The sequence below is a fragment of the Lepidochelys kempii genome, chromosome 11 (assembly GCF_965140285.1).
Source record: "Lepidochelys kempii isolate rLepKem1 chromosome 11, rLepKem1.hap1, whole genome shotgun sequence".
Lineage (NCBI taxonomy): Eukaryota > Metazoa > Chordata > Testudines > Cheloniidae > Lepidochelys > Lepidochelys kempii.
The window spans coordinates 48,314,670-48,335,778 of NC_136390.1; positions in this window are offsets into that span (position 1 = coordinate 48,314,670).

Below are 21,109 nucleotides of genomic sequence, written 5' to 3' on the forward strand. Positions count from 1 at the left end.
TTCTTCTTCTTTCATATGGTTGGTGTAGAGCAGCAATGACAATTTCACTTGAAGTTGATCGAGCCATATGGCTACATCAGGAATAGACTAATTCATTGCAGTAATGCCTCCTTCATATTTATAAATTGGATCTTTCCTTTGGTGTCTACCAACAAAATATTCTCAACAGCATCCAGGAATTGGGTCAGAAGAAGCCAAAAGTCCAAAGCCTTTAAGCTCCTAAAAAAAAAAGATTTGAGAAAGCAAAAAGCTTGAAATATAGCAGAAGTATATCACGTTTGCTTATGGTAAAGTCCCACACCCTTCTCAGAATGCCCAGTCCAGCTATAAAACACAGCAGTAAGTTATCCCGTTGAACCCAACTGTGTAAGAGTATCTTTTACTGAAAGAATTTCCTTTTTTCTCTGGTTTGCTGATAATCTTCATGTTCTTTTAATGTAGTTTTCACTGTGTGGAATTTCTTTTTAAAAATCATTCTTAGTGCTAATTTGAAATTTTCAGCTGTACAGGTCAGTCATTGTTAGTCCTCCTTGGCAGCAGGAGTCAGAAGGCTCTTGGAAAGTCTGAATATACTGTAGAAATGGACTGACTGGGAATATGTGTGCCTCCATGCGGTATGCCAGCTGCGTTTTGTCCACTTCATTTGGCACAGTTCAGGTTTGCTGTTAATTCAGGGTGTATATTACTTTGTTCCCCAAAGCACCATCGCTTTAGGTTTCCACATTCAGACCCTATGAAAAGCATGCATGCTGTTCCTGAACTGATCATTCTCCCTGGCTGATACATGTAAATTTGCAGTGAGACATAGGGTTTGTCTATATGGCCCTGGAGTCTGGACTACGGAGGTATGAATTGCAGCATGTATTAACACACTGCACCATAACTGCCCCACATAGACCCTGCAGATGCGAACTAAAAGGTACCTAGTTTCAAACAGGACTACATTAAAGCCAATTAGGTACCTTTTGAGTTCACATTCACAGGATCTAAACAGACAGTTTCAGCTCAGACCACTAGTGTGCTGCAATTTACATTCCTGTATCCAAACTTTCGGGCTGTTTAGAAAAGGCCTTAATTTCCCAAGTGCCTAAGTCGTTTCTGAAAATGGAATTTAGCGGTCTAAATCACTTTAATCTTTGCAAAGCTGAGCATTGGAGATCTGTCCCTCTTCCACCTCCAGGGGCTGTAGGACCACCAGCGTCCCATCAGGGCTAAATACTAGGGTTGTTTGTTTACAAACTCCCCTAGCAATAATACTGCTTTCTAATATGTTTTATAGCTGGAGAGATGACAGTGAAGTAGTGCAGAGGCAGCCTTGAATGTGGTTATTGGAAAATCCCTCTCTTCTGTTTCCTTCTATTCTCTTTCACTCCCCTCGCCTCCCCACACACCCGCCCAGTTCATGCCTCAGACACCCAGGCATGCTGGTGCACCACATTGGCATGATTTCTTTTGTGCACAAACTTGCCAGGCTGGATTTTGCTCTAAAACCCCTTGTTTTATTTTCAATTGCTAATCTATTTAATAGTAGACACTTTCTTCTGGGTGGCTTTATTTTTTTTTCTGATTACTATATAAAATGTGAGCTATAGCATAGTGAACGTGTAGTTCCATTTGCTACAGCTTCTGTTTTCATTTATACTGTGCAGCATTAATATAAGCCAACAGTTAAAACTCCCCAGGGGTCTTGTTTAATATCTCCGTATCTCCCCAGGGACACTGCCAGCAACTAGTATGGTGGCTGACTTGAGGCCTTGAAGTTCTGTATTTCCAGTCAGATTAAGGTATTTTCAGTGGCTTATTTATTTTATTGAATTTCAGGGTTGTTGTGATATTAGTTGTTAAATGTATTTACTATCACGAATTCTGCCTGTTGGAAAGCTACATAGGGAATGTACTTCTTGTTAGATTACTTGAAAATATCAGGAGCTTTGAGAGGCTTTCATCTGCCTCTGGTATTGCACAGTTTTAGTGTCAGGAGATTTAACCCATATGTCTGTCTGGCATAATTTTAATTGGTTTATAGCTCTAATGGGCACAAAAATATTTTCTCTTGATGTGAATTACTTTGGGGATCAAGAGGTCTATTTTTTGTTTGTTTGTTTTTTCTCTTTTTAGTTCTGGAATATATTAAAACTTAAAATGAATTCAACAGCAAGCATAGCTCTCTCCATTAATTTTCTGTGTACATGTGTAGTGTAATGTTTTGACAACCTGTATAGTGTTATTTGCATGTAGGGGTATATCCAGTAAGTAGCAGCTATACCTAAGCAGTAATTCTTCAAGAGATCCAGTCAGAACAGACTTTGAGTGATGAGAGCCACATCTAACAGCACTACTGGTTACAATAAGTATTTCCTCAAGATCTAACTCTTATACATTCAGATAAACTGAACTAGAAAAACCATCTACATTAGCACTATTTGGGAACATCTTTCTTCTTTGCCACATGACAATGACAGCAGACTTATGGCCTGGAGACTTGATACCCTTCTGAAGCACAGAACATTTGAGCATTACTGTAGTAGCCAGATCCTCAACTATTGTGAATTGGTGTAGTTCTGTTGAAGTCCACAAAATGGCAAGTTTCTACATTTAAACGGAACAACTGTATTGAAGCTAATACTGAATATTGAATTAATACTAATATTGAAGCTTGGATCTTTTTATGAACTGCAGTTTTTTAACTTTGTTTATAACTGATTGATGGGTATCTTTGCTTAAAGAATGGATGGATGTCTGTGGACTTGAAGTATTAACAGGACTCTGCCAGCCTGTGAGAGCTGCTGCCTAGGTAAATGTCCAGAAGAAGAAGCAGAAGAGGAAGAGCAGGAGTGTGGTTGACAGAGGGAAAGAGACAGAAATTAATCTGTTTTTGCATCCTTTGTTCTTTGATTTTTTTTGTTTTTGTTTTTCTCTATACCCCCAAATTATCTTCCATAACTGTGGTAAATGATTTGAATGAATGCAGGTTTATTCTAATTAAAATTGTGAAAGATTGAAAAAGTAGGTATGTAATCTCTATCCAGGCAAAATATTTTCACATCAAGATAAAATACAGGTGGACAGTGAACATCACTTTCTTACGAACCCAAATTTAGCTTGCATCAATACCAAGCCGTTTACACCTTGATCCTTTATAGACTTAAGTAGGACTCTGTGCAAGGGTCCATACTAACCTCTCTGGACATCACTTTGCACCTCTGTAAAATGGTGCTGCTAATATGTCCTTATCTTACAAGGCTGCTAAGATTAATTAATTAATGTTTCTAAGGTGCTTAGATTCCCGCTGAGGATCTCTATCTATCCATCCTTCTAGTGTTTATTGATTTAATATTTTATGATTATTTTATTTAAGGCTTTATGGGGAAGAGAATATTAAATTAATTTTAGTGTTATCACATGTCTGTTCATGTGGGAGGATTGTTTTAATCCTGTGCTAGAGGCATATTGTTTCATTCTCTGCTGATAGCAGCTGACATAATGGCATCACTCTACATGACATTTGAAATGGTGATTTGTTCATAAGAGATTACTTCATAGATTTTTAAAAAACATGCATTGATGTATATGCATCATATTTGTATCAGGATAAAATTCAGACGAATCAATCTTGATGAATATTTTATAAGTATCTTCTATTCTTGGCATCCCTCATAGTAACAAGATGAAATATTTTAATAAACTAGATTTTTTTTTTAAACTGAGTCTGTCTGAGTTAGGACTTTAGGATCTGGCCCATTATAAAAGGGCAAATTCTGCTTCCTGAGTAGCTCCAATAATTTCAATTCAATAGAACTTCTTGCGCAGAAAAGCTTTTTATCCAACATGAGTAGTGGTGGCAGAATCTGGCCCAAAACCTATCTGACTTGAGTCAGAACGACATTATTTATACCTAGGGCCCTACCAAATTCACGGCCATGAAAAATGTGTCATGGACCGTGAAATCTGGTCGCCCTCCCTCCCCCCATTTGACCAAAAATGGACCCTGACTTTGGTAGGGCCCTATTTATATCTAAAGGGGTACATAAACATATCTGGGACCATTTCTGATCTCAGTTAACTATGTTATAAATCCAGAGCAACTTCACTGATTTTGAGAGAGTCACTGTGGTTTTATACCAGTATAACTGTGATCAGAATGTGGTTCCTTACTCCAAGCTATATCAGCAGAACCAACAGAGTATTTGGTTACCCACAGGCTGACACAGAGGATAGAGTGTTTCTTTCAGTGATGTCAGTAAAAATAGTACTGCCTTACTCTTTAATGGGTAAACTAAGTTGAACTATGCAACTTTTTTTAAAAAAAAAATCTGAGTCTTTAAATGAGAAGATACTGCACTTAATAAATGTTTTCGAAGAAATATGCTTGTCAATTTAGATTTCTTCTTTCGTCTGTATTTGATCTTTATTACTTGTAATTTTATTATTGTTCATTATTTCTATTACAGTGGCACTTAGGGGCTGCAATCAGGGTTAATTTTTTTGTTGTCTGTCCAGTGCTTATTATGTGAAGCATAAAAAAGGCTGTTGCAACAGCACCGTCTTCTATATTATGAAAACAGGGACTGGATTCTGCACTTGGTTACGTTATAAATCCAGAGAAACGCCAATGAAGTCCAAGAAGTTCCTTTAGCTTCACTCTGGTATAACTGAGCAGAATTTGGCCCCAAAGCTTAGAATTAAACCCCATGTAACAAAATGTATTGGCCAAGTACATCTCTATACATGGAATTTATTTTGGCTGTGTCCTGAACAAGAAGCAGTCATTAATATTCTCTGTCAGTGGAGTAACTGATTATCTGTGAGGATAAGTGCATCCTGATTAAGTTCAATATTATGTATTAGGAAATGGACTGCTTCTTGTTCAGCCCAAGGTAGTAACAAATACTGAAAAAATACACACAAAAAAGCATTCTTTTCTTCATGTATAAACTCTGTCTAATGGATTTTTTTATTTAAGTTATTTTAAGGCTATTGATTGAATCAAGGCATTTGCTTTGCTGCATTTTCAGCATTCTATTATACATCCTATCTACCTCATAAGGACGTTGACATATTGCTTTTCCAGATGATAACTAAAATGGCTGTGAACCATTTTAAATATAATTTTCACAATGTGATCAGAGTGGCTGGTGACCTGCCTTCTCAAATATCCTCTGATAGTGGCTCTTTCATCTTCTCCTTTCCCCATATGCCATCGTCTTTTTATAAACTGCTAATCTGGTCATCTTCTTGTAAATATGTTTCAAATTCTAACTTTTATGTGGCAGCTGTTCTTTTCCTTGAAATTACAATTTTAATTTTATGCACTATGAAAAAATCCATTTACTAGTAATGAGTCTAAGTGGTTAGTGACTGTTGAATGGATGAAATGATGCTTCATTACTCATCCCCTTTCCCTTCTGTTTCAGACACACTTTTATAGCCAACTTCACTCAACTGCAGCAAAAATGTTGTTTTAGTTGCCGCTGCTGTTGCTACAGTCTCTGTGCTGAAATCCTGCAGTTATTAACTGATGATATATAATGCTTTGGACTGGATTACCCAATGATGTAACAATACTAAGTGTCTCTAATTTAGCAACTTGCTTAAGATGACTTCTTTTTATAAGGCTACATAATTCAAATGAAAATGTGTTGCAGCTATTTTACAGATCCAATTCAATCCCTAAAACATTTAGCTGTCTTTCTTGAAATAAGTATCTTGGCAGGCTTGGATAGTTAAGCTACAAGGTGCTGAGACAGCTAGATTCAAGACGCAGCATCAAGCATGGAACTTTAGCTGTTAGCATACAAGTCAAATTTCATATACATGGGAATTTGGCTGGCCTGATGTTTTGTTCAACTCTTTTTAAAATTGTTAAATTTATTGGCTTAGTTATCCTACAAAAATGGCTTGAGGTGAGGTTTTTGCTACATTTTAAGTCATAAACTTCCGACATCGACATTTTTGACTAATGCCATTATTTGCACTAAATTCACAATTACAATAACTCTCTACTAATAGTATAAAATATGTAACGGAAGTAGTTATTTGTGAAAAGAACAAAAGCCAATTTGATTGTTGTTTCTTTTCGTTTGGATGGTGCTCAGATAATACAACGACGACAGCCATGTGGGATATGTCTACACTGCAAAAACAAAACAAAACCCTCAGCAGCAAGCCTCGGAGCCCAGGTCAACTGATGTTGGCTTGCGTTACGGGACTAAAAATAGCAGTGTGGATGTTCCCTCTGGAGCTCAAGCCCAGGCTCGGAAACCCAGCAAGGCAGGGGGGTCTGAGCCAAGTAGACACATCTACACTATGGGGTAAAAAAAAAACTGCGTGAGTCCCACAATCCTGAGTCAGTTCACCCATGCTCTGAGACTCGCCGCAACAGGGGTTGCAGTGTAAACGTATCTCCGAGCATGTAAATGGATACATACATGATTACTGCAGCAGCAGCAGTAAAGGTCTTACTGATAAAGATGAAAGAATGAGTTCAGCCCACCTATATGAACATGGAGATGTTTCCTACATACTTGCTATTTTCCTATGTTTTCAAATATAGGAGTCTAAAGTCAAGTTCCTAAATCCATAGGCACCTAAATAAACATCCTGATTATCAAGAGGTGTGAACACTCAGCTGCTCACACTGAAAGCTTTTTTTTTGAAAATCACGTCACTTATTTCCATGCCGAATATGGATAACAGGAGCTTAATTTTGGGTTCCTTTGAGAAAAACCTGAGCCAAGATTCTTTTTAAAGTGGAATGTATTGTATCCTGAGAGCCATCAGGTTACTTGTAGTTTTTAAAACTACCTCTTGTGGAGAGAGATTTTTTTCAGTGAGTTCTAATACGGAATACGCTGTTGAGGGCTAAATTTTCAGTGGCCCAAACGATGGTCCAAATTATGTAGTTAGCTGTCCAAATATTAATATTGTTCCTATAGTTGACCACAGGTGCAAAATGAGACTGGCTGTTCAATATGTAGACCTTGTTGTCTTACCCATAGAAATTATCATGCCCTAGCAGCCCCAGTACTAGAGTAATAACTAGCTGCTCATCTCTGGAAATGTCTTTTGTCTTAACTAGCAAAAGAAAATGAACTTGGTGGTCTCATTTTGGGTCAATGTGGGACCTTTGCCCACATGAGAAAATAATCTTGCAGACTGGATTATTCTGTCTTGATAGGAGCTCAGGACTGATAATGCAGGATGAGTTGCAGGTCAGGATTGAGGTCAACAGTATGTTATAAATTCTGCACTACACCTGCCTTTATTTTGCCTGTCTATGGCTTGGTCTGTTAGTTTTTCACTAAATGCACTCACCACAATTTGTTTTAATGAAACTACATTCATATTGTACCCCATGTTATGTTCTGAAAACTCCTATTGAAGTCAGTGGTAGATCAGAACATGGAACAAAACTAGATTATAGCCATTTCATAAGAGGAAAGCAAAGCAAAGTGCAAAAGAGGGAACTTAAGAATGAAGAAAGCAAAACAAACAGGAGGACAAAGGCAAGAGAAAACTGGAGACTTTTAAAACAGGGGAGTCTGCATAAAAGAAACAGTTAAAGGAAGAACAAGAACTGAAGTGCAGATTTAAAACTAAAGAAGGAAGTACCTGACAATTTTGCTATGAGACAGTCTATTACATCTTTTAAATTGGTTTACATTCTCCTATCCCTTTAATGCAATTAGTTTCAAGTCTAAACATATATTTTCACATTAGCAATTTTGTATTGCAGCCAAGTCCAGAATGTATATAAAATTATACTTTGAAATTTTAATACAGTAGTTTACTAGTCAAGTGCTTACTCTATTGTTCTAATGATCTCTTACACCAAGGACCAGTCAAGGGGAGGTGCTCTAGAGTAAAGACTTAAGAATTTGGCCCTAGAAAGCAAGTTGTTAGCATACAGCCAGCCTCTGACACTGATACTCATGCTGAATACTGTGTTGATCCATTAGCAATCTGATTGTCAGTGGTGTAAGATGCCATTCCAGGGGCTGGATGACCAGAATGTCATAGATTTGAGGTCAATGGAGCAATGACAATATACATCCCCTGATGATCTAGCCAAAGGTGAGTAAAGGTATTGGAACCTGGCATTTATTAGTTCAATTTTTCATTCTTGGAGGATAGGTCCATCAATGACTATTAGCCAGGATGGGTAGGGATGGTGTTCTTAGCCTCTCTTTGTCAGAAGATGGGAAGGGCAACAGGGGATGGATCACTTGAGGATTACCGGTTCTATTCATTCCCTCAGAAGCACCTGATATTGGCCACTGTCGGAAGACAGGATACTGGGCTAGATGGATCTTTGGTATGACCCAGTATGGCCGTTCTTATTCTTCTGTGTTATTACCACGCTGGTTTACTAGTATGGATTTGTTATTGATGTTTCTCAAACTTTTTACTTTTACCAGCGCCTTTGTTCTAACTGAGATCAGAACCAGGATCACATCTAAATTCTTCTACCACTAATTGTGATGAATACTTATAACACACAGTATTGATTAAATGTATATTTAAATGACTAATGAAGAAAAATGATTGATTTTTTTTGTGTGTGTGTGGTTTTTTTTTAAGGCTTTCAACTTAGTGTGTGTAAACCTCTTTGATAAACAGCCTTTGTATCTGTGGGAAAAATAAGGATGTTTGTTACTGTTACTTATACTGCAACTTAGAAATCCCTGGAGATTCATTAAATCTATAAAGATATAAAAGTCTTTTTTCCTAATATGCTGACATTTTGGTAATAAATACAGCATCCAGCCTAAGAAACAATTTCAGCTAGATTTCAGAGTAGTCTAAGTCCCTGAACAGTAAACAGAAAAATGCTTTCTGAGGGAGCATTGCTGCAAAATGACATTTTCGATACAACATTTTCATTACCTTTATGTTGGTATCCCTATTCTTTTAATTCAACTCCAGTGAACATACCCAGTGTGTGACGCAAAGAAGCACAAAGCTAAGTTTGAAATTTGGAATTTGACCTTTTTCACATTTATGTTTATCTAAAAAATTGCTAATTCTGTTTTATTTATGTAGGGCTGGACTGTCCTGGTCCTTATTTGCCCCTGGCAGGGGAGTAAGACCGAATAAACCTTAGCTGCCCCATGACTTTGGCCCCACTCAGATTGTGATGCCCACCCCACCAGAGAAAGTGAGGACTGCTTACCCAAAATGACTTCCTGTGTGTACATGAGTGGGGAGTGGGAGGAGCTCTGGGCTTGCCCCTCCTCTCACTCATTGGATAAGTAGCTACCCATATGCATAGGGGTATAAGATACTCTATTGTAAAATGCCTTTCTAGCTTTTTCTACTGTAGTCTATATTTACTCCCAGAAAGTTGAGCTCTGTACCAGACCCCAAATTTATTTAGGCTTACTGACCAGAAAGGCAATTTTTTAAAACAAGATGAGGAGAGACTGCTTTCCCAATTCTGTACTTCGCCAGCCCCCACAGCCAAGCATAACGTTGCAATAATCAACAGTTTAAGGTTTCACTGAAGGACAGCCTATAACCCTGAATGAAGTGTTAAGTGAAATACTTATAGCATCTATATTCCCTACGGCCCTTATACTGCACCTCTCCTCCCACACTTTTATCAAGGGGTCCTGTAACAACAGCAGGAGTAAGGGCGGTAAAATCATGTCTTTAATGTATTTAGAGATTAAACTCTAGGATTCTACAAATGTGGGGAAAAACACATAGGGTCTGATCCTTCTGCTGTACCTAAGATGTGCAATATGATGCCCACAATGATAAAGCAGTATAGTACTGTACAAAGGCTTACACCTGCTTTCAATGGCATTGGTGTAAATCTGGAGTAGTCCCACTGAAATCAATGGAAGAACTCCAAGTTGGCATGATGGCTTTGGCCTCATGCACTTTAAGTATTTGGCAGGTCTGCATTATGTGGGGTTAAATACAATTTTAACAAATCGTTAAAAGTCTATAGAGATTTTCTGTTTGGAGTTTTTGTTTTACTTCACTGAAAAGACCAAGGGTGACCTAGACCACACAGATGAAAAATGAAACAGTTTTGTGGCTCGTATGGAACGGTGTCCACAACAGGGAAAGTCTGAAAAAGCTATTTTTGATTTATGAGGAGGAGAAAACAGATTGACATGTGCTCACTCAGACTCATTGCACGAGGCAGAGTTAACAGCTACAATTTTTGTTTGGCTTTTTTATTTGTTGGTTGTTTTTTTGCACCATCTGGTAGATTGTGGTTGTAGGTGCTACAGTAGCAGCCAGAGTCTTACTGCATAAAGTGTTCAATCATGGTGCAAGTTCAATTTTTACTATATCTCCATTGGTTGTAATATTTTGGAAAGCCCCTTTCCTTCCTTCACGTCTTTGTACTTTTTTAATGTGAGTTTCCTGTGAAGCAGACACCAAGCTTTCACTGTCTTGTTTACTTCTTTGTTTGTCACCACCTCTACTGGTCGTGTAAATAGGGTTACCAACTTTCTGATGTTTGAAAACTAAGCCCCCTTGCCTCTTCCCCTTGAGCCCCGCCTCATGCTCTGCCTCTTCCCCCTGAGGTCCCGCTTCATGCTTTGCCTTTTCCCCCAAGGCTCTGCCCCCTGCTCTCTCCTCTTCCCTTTTCTCATTGCTAGATCCTCTCCACCTCCCTCCCCATCCAGCTGGGAGGCTGCTGCCTTTCAGCCCATGAGATGCAGGTAGGAGGTGACCCCAACTGAGCAGGGGCTGGTGCAGGTTGATGACCTGGCACCTCTTCTCTCACCCACAGTATCCAGACTTTTGGTTTCTGGTCAGTACACTGACCAGACACTTTCAGGTGCCATTTTCCATCTGACTTTCCAGTAGAAAAGCAGATGCCTGGCAACCCTAAATATGGATCAGCTCTGCTCTTTCTGTCTTCTTCCTTTTCCCCACTCACTGCACTGAAGTACAAAGGCTGGGACAAGAGATAGAACTAACAATTTATACCAGTCTGATTACTTTAGATCTTGGATTTAGACATCTCCAAGCTCTGGACATTTTGAGCCATTGTATTAGGGGAGAGAAAAATTACAACCCAGACTCAGTGGGGATCACCTCTTGAAAGAAATCTTTCCCAAACTTCCTTTTCTGGCCTTCAAACAATTGCCAAACCTCACCAAGCTCATCATGACCCTTCCATAACAACTGATGCAAAACCTGCAGATATATCTCCACTGGCATGGTGATAGATATCCTTCACAACACCCCTTTCAAGATCCATGAGCCCTACACATCCATATCACAATACGTGGTGTACCTCATCCAGTAACTCCTGTGATTTCACAGAACAATCACACCATAGCTGACATCTTAACCATGGTCCTCAAAAAAAAAACCAAAAAAAAACAAAACAAAAAAACCCAAAAACCCTGCACAACACCTTCAAAGATAAGCCTGAGAGCTTAGATTCAAAACTTTACTCAATACTAAAAATCCTAGTCTTAGGGCTGGTCTACACTAAGAACTTACATGAGCATGGCTACATCTCTCAGAGGTGAGAAAAATTCACACTCCTGAGGGCTGTAGCTATTTCGACCTAACCCCCGATGTAGATAGTGCTAGGTTGATGGAAGAATTCTTCTGTTGGCCTACCTACTGCCTCTCAGGGAGGTGGATTACCTACACCAATGGGGGAACTCCTCCTTTTGGTGCAGATAGTGTCTATGCTGAAGAGCTACAGCAGGGCAGCTGAAGTGGTGCTCCTATAGCGGTTGAAGTGTAGGCATTCAGTTAATAAAGACAAAGGATTTACAACTTGTTACAACACTCTTTGACCTGCCAACTCTCTGTTTTTGACTTCTGATGACTTCAGAGGTGTTAACTGGTAACTTCACCTTGACTGGTCTATTACAAAATGTATTAATTACTTATGCCAAACAATCTGTTCCACGTTATATTTAGCTGTGACACTCTGAACACCTTTCCTGGACCTGAAGAAGAGCTCTGTGTAGTTCAAAAGCTTGTCTCTTTCACCCATAGAAGTTGGTCCAATGGAAGATATGACCTCATCCACCTTCTGCGTCTATCATGAAACAACATGGCTGCAACAACACTGCAAACAATATTGGGGAGGGGGCAGAATAGTAATTTGTAGTAGGAATGCTACATTTGTATGTCAGACCTTACAGCTTTCCAGTAGAATATTCTTCCATACTATTAGCCAGCCTTCATTCTGCCATAATCATAGACATTTGGGGCTAGAACAGACCCCAAGAACTCATCTAATACATCCCACCCCCATCACTCCCAGTGAGGCAGGATTTAAGTATGCTTAGACTATCTTGACAACAGATTGTCTCATCTGTTCTTTAAAACCTCCAAGGATGGGACTTCCACAACTTCCTTAGGTAACCTGTTCCCATGCATCATCATCACCTACTTTATAAGAAACCAGATCCTATTAGCAGCCTCCTTTCCAGGATCATATTGTGTAACCTACTCCCTAGGTATTTTCCTTTTATATTTTCTTTTCAATAGTCTAGCTGCTCCTCAGTGCATTGTTTATAAATACATATATATTTAGGGTCAGATTCTGATGTCAGTTACACCATTATCACTTGGGAGTATCTCTACTGGTTTCAATTTCACTGAATTATTGAGTTTTTATTTGGGCTCGGGGAGTCTAAAGGGCATTTTCACCATATTTTTAATAGTTTAAGGAAGGTCAAATGTTGGCATCTAAACTAGTTGATCCCTTAGCAAATTTTAATGTGCCAATCTATTATGACATTTTCATGCAACATAACTAATGGCAGATCTCATGATAATTCAGGCAATAAATCATGACAGCACTGAAACACCTGCCTGCACCACATCATTGCAAGATGTCATGGGCCATCAAAAAATTAACTTGCTAGTTTCCATTTATTTGCAATTGCAAAGCAGAAAGTGAAACTGAGGAAATGTACTGGGAGAAAAAAAAGGAGGACTAAATATTGAATGTCAGCAAGAGACAGGGCCCAACAATGGCTCAGGATGCTCATGTGGTGATCTGCGAAATAACTTTGAGCTGTTTCAAGATAAAGATAAGAGGCTCTGGCAAGAGTTTCTTGAACATCATGTTGCCAGAGAGATAGGTTAAAGGAAGTCTCTCGCACACGCACAAGAAGAATAGATTAGAAATATATGGATAATAAAATACCTCATCTGAGCGTACCTCTGTTTGTGATCTAAAGCAGCACAAGAGATGTGGCACTGACAACAAAATATTCTTTCTACGTGTATCTCCCCTGTTCTCAAGGTTTTTACTATGGCACATTTCCTCTGCCTGGTTCCTCTGCTTTGTTTAAATAGCATCTTGTATGGACTTACAGCTGTTTTTGTTAACCTAAGAAACTACTTTATTTAATTCAGCAATCAGCAGTCCATTCTTAGCTATTGGGATTTGGATTTAGTTTGATCTGTTACCTACAGTTTGATAGCCTAATCTTATGTTTTGGAAAAACTGGCATATAATATTTATTTGTTAGAGAGTTCAGTGTATTTAAGAATGGTACAATCTTCTCCTTGTGGTTCTGGATTAATTTTCAGTTAATTCGATTTTAATTCTTGTTCCCTTAAAATATCTTTAAATCTGTGTAGTCATTGAAATAAACCTGTACTACAGAAGAAAAAAATAAAATTAAAATTGTTCTATATTGTATTATTATTCATTAGACTATTTTTGCATGCCATGGGCCAAGTCTACTCTTGATTATACCATAGTAAATCTAAATTAACACCACTGAGACAAATGGATTTAGTCTAGGCCAGATTATACTCCCTAGATTCACTCATGGAGTGGATACTCTTGCATGTGGATTTCATGAGCACAAATTCTTCCTGATCCCACAAGGTGGATGAAACTGCAGGGTGACAATATCATTCTCTATCACTGAGGCTTCCAAGACTATGTAAAGCAGTCAGCTCTACTTACAAAAATCTTAATCATAACCAAATTGTTCTAGGATCCTAAATATAAAGGCCATTCAATATGACCCAAATGCTTCAGCTGTGCCCATTGAAATAAAATTATCTATATTAATTTTCTTTGCAAACTATGAAACTAAATAGACTATTTAAATTAGCTCACGCACACCTGGCTGGTACAAAACCTGCCCAATCTGGGTCAGTTATATGAAGGAAGACTTTTAGTTAGGCATCCTTTCAGAACTTCAACTAATACTTTACTGTCAGAGTTAATTAAGCAGATTGGCCTGTAAGAGGCACATTGCAATGGATCTTCATGAAGCAGAACAATTTTTGTCTCCTGCAGAGTAGAGAGTACAATTCTCTTTTTCCTGAATCACAAAACACGTCTTGCCCAGTCTGCTCTGATTTAAGACATTTTTAACAATCTATGGAGGACCTATTGGACCATGGTGATTTATTACCAGGAAGAGAAATTTGACCGCCTCCAATTCCTTTAATGTTAAAACATCATTTAAAATGATTATAGCAATAGGGGACACTGAGTAATTTAACATGGTGGAGAATGGTATAAAGGTTGTGTGAAATGTATAGTATTTTCTTCCCTTCCTTTTTAGTTGAAATTTGATTGTCTGCTGTTTTAGGAGTCTCTTGGAGTCAATGAGTCTTTCCACTGACTTCAAGGGGAGTTGAATCCAGCTCCTGGTGCCGAACCTTGGGACATTCATATTTCCATTCCTCATTAAGCAGTTTGCCAGAATTATTGTTCTGTTCATAACACTTATTTGTGCGGTAGGGTCAGAAGTGTGCCCAGTTACAACACTGTGTATTTCATCTCATCTCTGAACTTGGAGTCTGTTGTCACTCCTCTGTGTTGCATAATTGTCTTTCTTATTCTGTCTGATTACTCCATGCAATTTCTTTTAAATGGGATGAGTAAGAGATTACGTATGACATTATCATTGGTTTTGAGGTTTTCCATAATAGAAACTGAAAGTTACCTGTGTTTTCCCTTTCATTAAATCTTCTATTCTTCTTTTTTTAATAGAATGAACAAACATTTAGTTTTGTAATAAGAGATGCACTGGCCTTAGTGTGTGCAAATGCCTCCATATTTTAATCCATCCCAGTTTCTCAGCTGTAGACTATCATATCTCTTGCCTCTGAGGAAAACTTATCAAGTCTGTCTGATCTTTTTTGAGATTATGCAGAACACAGATATAACCCTCCTCCATTTTCCATTTTTGTCAGTATATTATGGTAAAAGTTCATAAAAATCTCATTGGGGACATACACAGAGACACAGTATTTCCTTATGCTTTTTAGGGACCAGTACAATTCCCTGTAGAATAAACAGTCTTTTCAATGACTTCACTGGGAAATGGATCCAGCTCTAAGACACCTTCTGCTTGTAATTCAATGGGGTTTCAATATTCTCCCATTTTAGCTTTGTGTATATTAACATGTAGGCCCCACTCTATTTGCCACAACATCAGACATAAAAACATTACCAACCCATTCCCTGCATATTTTCTCATAAATCCTTTGAGACAGGTGGATTTCTTCTAAGGGCAGATAAATGCTCTTTCCTTTGTTGTGGGATGATATAAGCCCCATAACTTTATATCTATCAGTAGTCATTCTCTTCTTCAATTATGTCTGTATTTCACTATTACTAATTATGAGGGTTTGATGTAATTTGTACTGCAGTAACACTCAGGATTAGGGACCTGCGATGGAGTGTACTGGGCCCTTTGAGGCCCCCTACTGGAGGCCTCATGATCTTACCACACCCCACCCCAGAAAAGGAGCAGCGAAGGTGGGTCCTCCAGGGCTGCCTAGAAAGGCTGCAGAGAAGCAGCCAATCAGAGTGCAGCAGGCCCAGTTAAAAAGGAGCTGCAGGAGCTAAAGAGCTCTGCTGCTGGTTAGGATTAGAAGGGTGAGGAAGCACAGGAGGTGAAATCTTCAGCCTTGACATAAGGGTGGTGTGCAAGGAACATGTGGAAAGTGGCCCATGGGATAGCAGCAGCAACTATTACAGAAAGCAGCATTTCAGAGTAACAGCCGTGTTAGTCTGTATTTGCAAAAAGAAAAGGAGTACTTGTGGCACCTTAGAGACTAACCAATTTATTTGAGCATGAGCTTTCGTGAGCTACAGCTCACTTCATCAGATGCATACCGTGGAAACTGCAGCAGACTTTATATACACACAGAGATCATGAAACAATACCTCCTCCCACCCCACTGTCCTGCTGGTAATAGCTTATCTAAAGTGATCATCAAGTGGCTGCTATTTATTGGGTTGGGCCTGGGTCCGGGTCCCTGCTACTGGCAGGGTGGCCTAAGCCTTGAGATTGGTATAAGGCTTGTTTAGAGGCCCCAGTGAAGGGCAGAACTTAAAGAATCTCCAGGGAGAAAGTTCTGGGGGGCACTACTCTATACCAGGGCAGACATGGACTTAAAGCTATCCCCAAAGGGGCTGAGGACTGAGCCCAGAGACAGGGCTAAAGATGGTAACAAGAGCACAGGGACATGCCCCGTTGGACCTTTTGCCCCAGAAGGGGTCCTTCATGTGTTTAGACTGTGTGTGGACCATCTGATGAGGGCAACAGCCCGCCGGGGGCACCACAAGCAGAGAGTGTGGAGGTTTGTACCTGGCCAAGAGCAGGCGCTCATGAGAGGTGAGTGCGCACTGTCACAGGAACTGCTGTACTAACATACAGGAAGAAACTGTTTTTGAAGAGCTTACTATCTGAAAAGACACAAAACAGATGAAGGGCAGAATAATGGGATACAACATCCAAACAAAAGAGCTAGGCTGATGAAAGGCACATGTCTTGTTAGTTCTAATATTGTTTGTTTTTTCTTGTCTAACTTTCTTAAAATGGGTTTTCTATATATTTTGCTTCTATTTTGGCTTATAAATAGCAGTTACATATTCTACTTTTATCCTTTGCATTTGTCCTTTAATTTTTAAAAATATATTTAGTCCTATTAGTCCCTGCAAGTAAGTCAGTGGGAACAGAAGGGCAAACTTTGCCTCCCGCTAATGGAATGATGTGGGGGTCCTCATGGAGCTTTCTTCCCTGAAAAGCCTCCACTCAAGTTTTCTCTATTTGTGGGAAAGTCTGAGCAACTCCATGGGAGATGTTGAGTAGTGTAGGACACTAAATGGGAAGTTTCAGATACCCTGACTCTTTAGGCAAGCAGATTGTGTAACCATTCTGGAATTTTGCCAGGACACAAGGTTGAATAATCCATCTGCCAAAAAAACCTTTTGTTGTTAACAAAAGATCAACTTGAATGCTATTGTTTTTGACATATTGGACCTGATTCTTATCTGACTTTTATACTAGTTTTAAACAAGGGCAACACTGATTTCAAATAAGTTACTCCTGATTTACCAGTGAGAGAATAACCAGGCCTATTGAATCTAACCAGTATTTGGTTGGAGAGCAAGTGATCATTGTGTTCTGCTCATGCTTTCCTGGTTGTTCATTTTTTTAAATTGTCCTCAGAGCAAAGGTTGGATTGGGATGTAGCAATATTTTTCTTACATCTGTTTTGGATGGTATTCCAAGTTTCTCCAGGAAATTTGATACACACAAGCTTTGTACATTTATTTGCTCAGTATCTTTCAGCATTTATGATTGCTGTAATTTACCTACTCCCTGCTGAAAGCTCTCTACAGGCTTACTGTGTGATTCCTCAGAGCTTCTGTTGGATATTTTATCTATATATTCAAAAATAATTTTTAATTGGGGACTTGAACACACATGTGACTAATACTACTATTAAATTTTTCAGCAGTTCATGGGTCTGCAGGAATCTTTTAATTTAAATGAACTCTTGCATATACTGGAGGCCATATATACTGGGGCCATACCCTTTATTTTAGTCATCACCACAGGTTTCTGTCTTCTTCTATTAATGGAGATATGATTATTCTTGGATCACTTATTTTACTACTTTTTGTATCCCAGATACCATATATCAAACATGCTCCGTGTGCTTGAGAGTTGAATGAATAATTTATAGTGAATAATCTAGTCACTAAAATGTAGCTAGTGGATTCTTTTTCTTCTCAAAATTCATGATTGCATTGTGATTTCCTCAAATGTATTTGTTGTTTGAATATATTTGTCAAGCTGTTTCTGTGAATAATTCTTGGTGCACAGATTTCTTGTGCAGAGCTAATTGCAAAGGCTTGATATTTGAAATTGAAGCTGTTTTTATTGGACACAAACGTCACATAGACTTTTGATGGGAACAAAAAATAGAACAAACAAATAGGATTTATTAACTCTTCCAAGCTGCTATTTACATTTTTGCATTCAAACATTATCTGTGACGTCAGAAATAGAAGTCCGCTAACTTTCCTGATAGTATTTTTTGTTCCCTGATCAAAAGTCTGTGGAATACAATCTTTTAAAATCAGTTTCTATAACTATTGCACAAGTCTTACTTAAAATTTGCTGTTTTTTGATTAACATTCTTGTCAGTAAATTCATTTTCTGGACTAGTTGCATGAAGTGAAAACAGTCAAAAATTCAAAAGAAAATACATAGGCTTTTTTTGTTGTTGCTCCAGTTTTCACTCAACTGTGCCATCCGGGGATCCTTCCTGGATCAAAACAAAGCAAACTCCTTCATGTAGTCTTTTTCCTTTACAGTGATATAGAGAATATGATAACTTATTGACCGTACTTGATGCTTTAGCTAAAGTAACCCAAAGCTGTTTATCATAAAGTGTGATATCTGGGCATAGTTTAGTTACATTTCCATCACTCTCCTTGGTGCGACTCTACTCTGAGAGTATTAAAAGCAGTAATACAATACCTGGAAGAATAAGGGTGTTTTTTTTTTTGTTTTTTTTTTTATGGCATGGGCACAGTATGTGAAAATGCAACACAACAGTTGTCTCACAGAGAATGCTGTTTGTTTTAAAATAATAATTTCTACATGCAAAACTCATCCTGAATATTATCAAGTATTCTTGATATGTTTCTTAATCTAGATAGATCCAGAAAAATCTTAATATGGATAGTCTTTTTACTTATCTTCATTGAAAAAATAATTATTCTGAGGGTTTGAGTTGAAGCCTTTGATCTTTTTCCTTTCCATATTTTTATCTACTTGCCCTATGTTTTATATAATTGAAAGAAATTCATATCTGCACAAGCCAACTAACAAAGCAGTTTCAAAGTATGGGAATGATTTTAAAACCACTTGTGTCCACAGGTCTTGACTGAAACTTTTAATAGGAACAGATCGTTTGAGTCCAATGACAGTACAGTTTTATTAATATTTGAATAAGAACAGGAGAATGGCGTTTGACGCTTTTTGAACTAATAGATCTGTTTTGCTGTGGCTGGGTTTTTGTTTGCTTTCCCGTCTGGAAAAAGGTTTGAGATTTGATACGAGACACCTTGTTATATCATGAGATAGCAAGAGAACACAATAAGGAATGCAAATGATGAAAATGGAGGTTGGTGGATTCTGTGATGTTAAGTCTGCCAGCAGGTACATATCATAATGAAAATCACCAAGGATTATAAAAAAAGGAAAAAGCATCCCAAGAATTGTAAATGTTCACAGTAATTACACAGGTGTAACACTGCTGATAGCAGCTAGCAAAACTGTCAGTAGAATACAATCAGGAAAGTTAGCGGGCTTCTCTTCCTGATGCCACAGATAATGTTTGAAGGCAAAAATGTAAATAGCAGCTTGGAAGAGTTAATAAATCCTATTTGTTCTATTTTAAAGGTGGAGTTAAGAGCCCTTTATCTGCCCATCACATTTCTTTCTGGCACCTACTGGCATTGCAGTCCTGTGGAAGCAGTTTCCCAGTGATCACAATTTAAAAGTGTGTGTGTATGCGCCCGTGCACAAAAAGGAGCTGCTCATCATGCTCCTTTAATCTATACTGACAGTCCAGCAAAGAAAATATTTTAGGTGAAGAATTCCCTGATTCCATTCTGTGCATGTGTGACTACCAGTATTAGCACAGTTATTAAGTTACTGAACCCTCCTTTTTGTCTGCAGAAAGAGTAGGTGAAATCCTGACTCCATTGAAGTCTGTGGCCACACTTCATCGACTTAAATGAAGCCAGCATTTCACCCTACATCACCAAAGCCTCCCTGTTCGTCTTTTGTGGGAAATAGGTCTCAAGACAAATTAAATGCAAATATTTGCGATAGTCTTACTATGGGGAAAAAAAATTGCAACAAGACAGCGCCCGTGTTATCTGGCTATATTGGCATGACATATTGCACAACACAATTTGACCTTTTCGGCTGGGTCTTCATACCACTTAGACTCCACCTTGGGATTTGACCTAAACCCCACAGAAAAAGAAAGGAAAATAAATGTTGAGCTCCTCTTGGGTATGTACAGCTTCTCTGAAACAGTAAAGTTTCCATTTTAGGTCAAGTAAGCGTTGCCAACAGATTTCTTTTGGGATAACTAACTCACTTTTATTTTTTTAGAGCATAGCATTGTTTCCACTTTCTTCTTTTTTTCGGTCTGTAAGATGCAGCGAAGAAAAGATGTAGAACAATGGTTTTCAAACTTGTTTCATTTGAGGACTCTTGATTTAAAAAAAAAAATGGAGATGCGGAACCCTTTGGAAATCTTAGACATAGGGTTTGCAGACCACAGTTTGAAAACCACTGATGTAGGTTAGCTGCTTCCTAGGGGGTTCAGTTTATTATGGACTACTTTCTCATCTAATCTCTTGTATATTGATTGAATTACCTTCCTGTTCTCAGATTTCATTAGTAAATCTTTCTCTCCATACTTTTAAAGACACTTATAAAATAGCTGTAAATAGTTTAGCTAATTGGAATAAGAAAAGAAGGGGAAACAGGTACATTTGCATGGGTTTCCCCTTATTGCATTTTAAGTTCAAAGTTAGACTTAGTCAGAAAACTGTATTTTCACTAAGGATTTTAAGGACTAGTAAGTGCTGATGTCGGTTTATTTGATTGGCAGTTCTCTAAGCAGACCTTTTTTCAGTCCATCCCATCTGAAACTTCAAATCTGAAGTCTCACAAGCGTACTGTCACTGGACAATAAGAGAGCAGAATGTGTGCCTCTTCCTTTTAAAATGGGGCCTACCTCAGACTAGGCTTTATTCTAAACTGGTGTAAATCTGTGTAGCTCCACTGAAGTAAATGAATCTATGCTGAGTTAT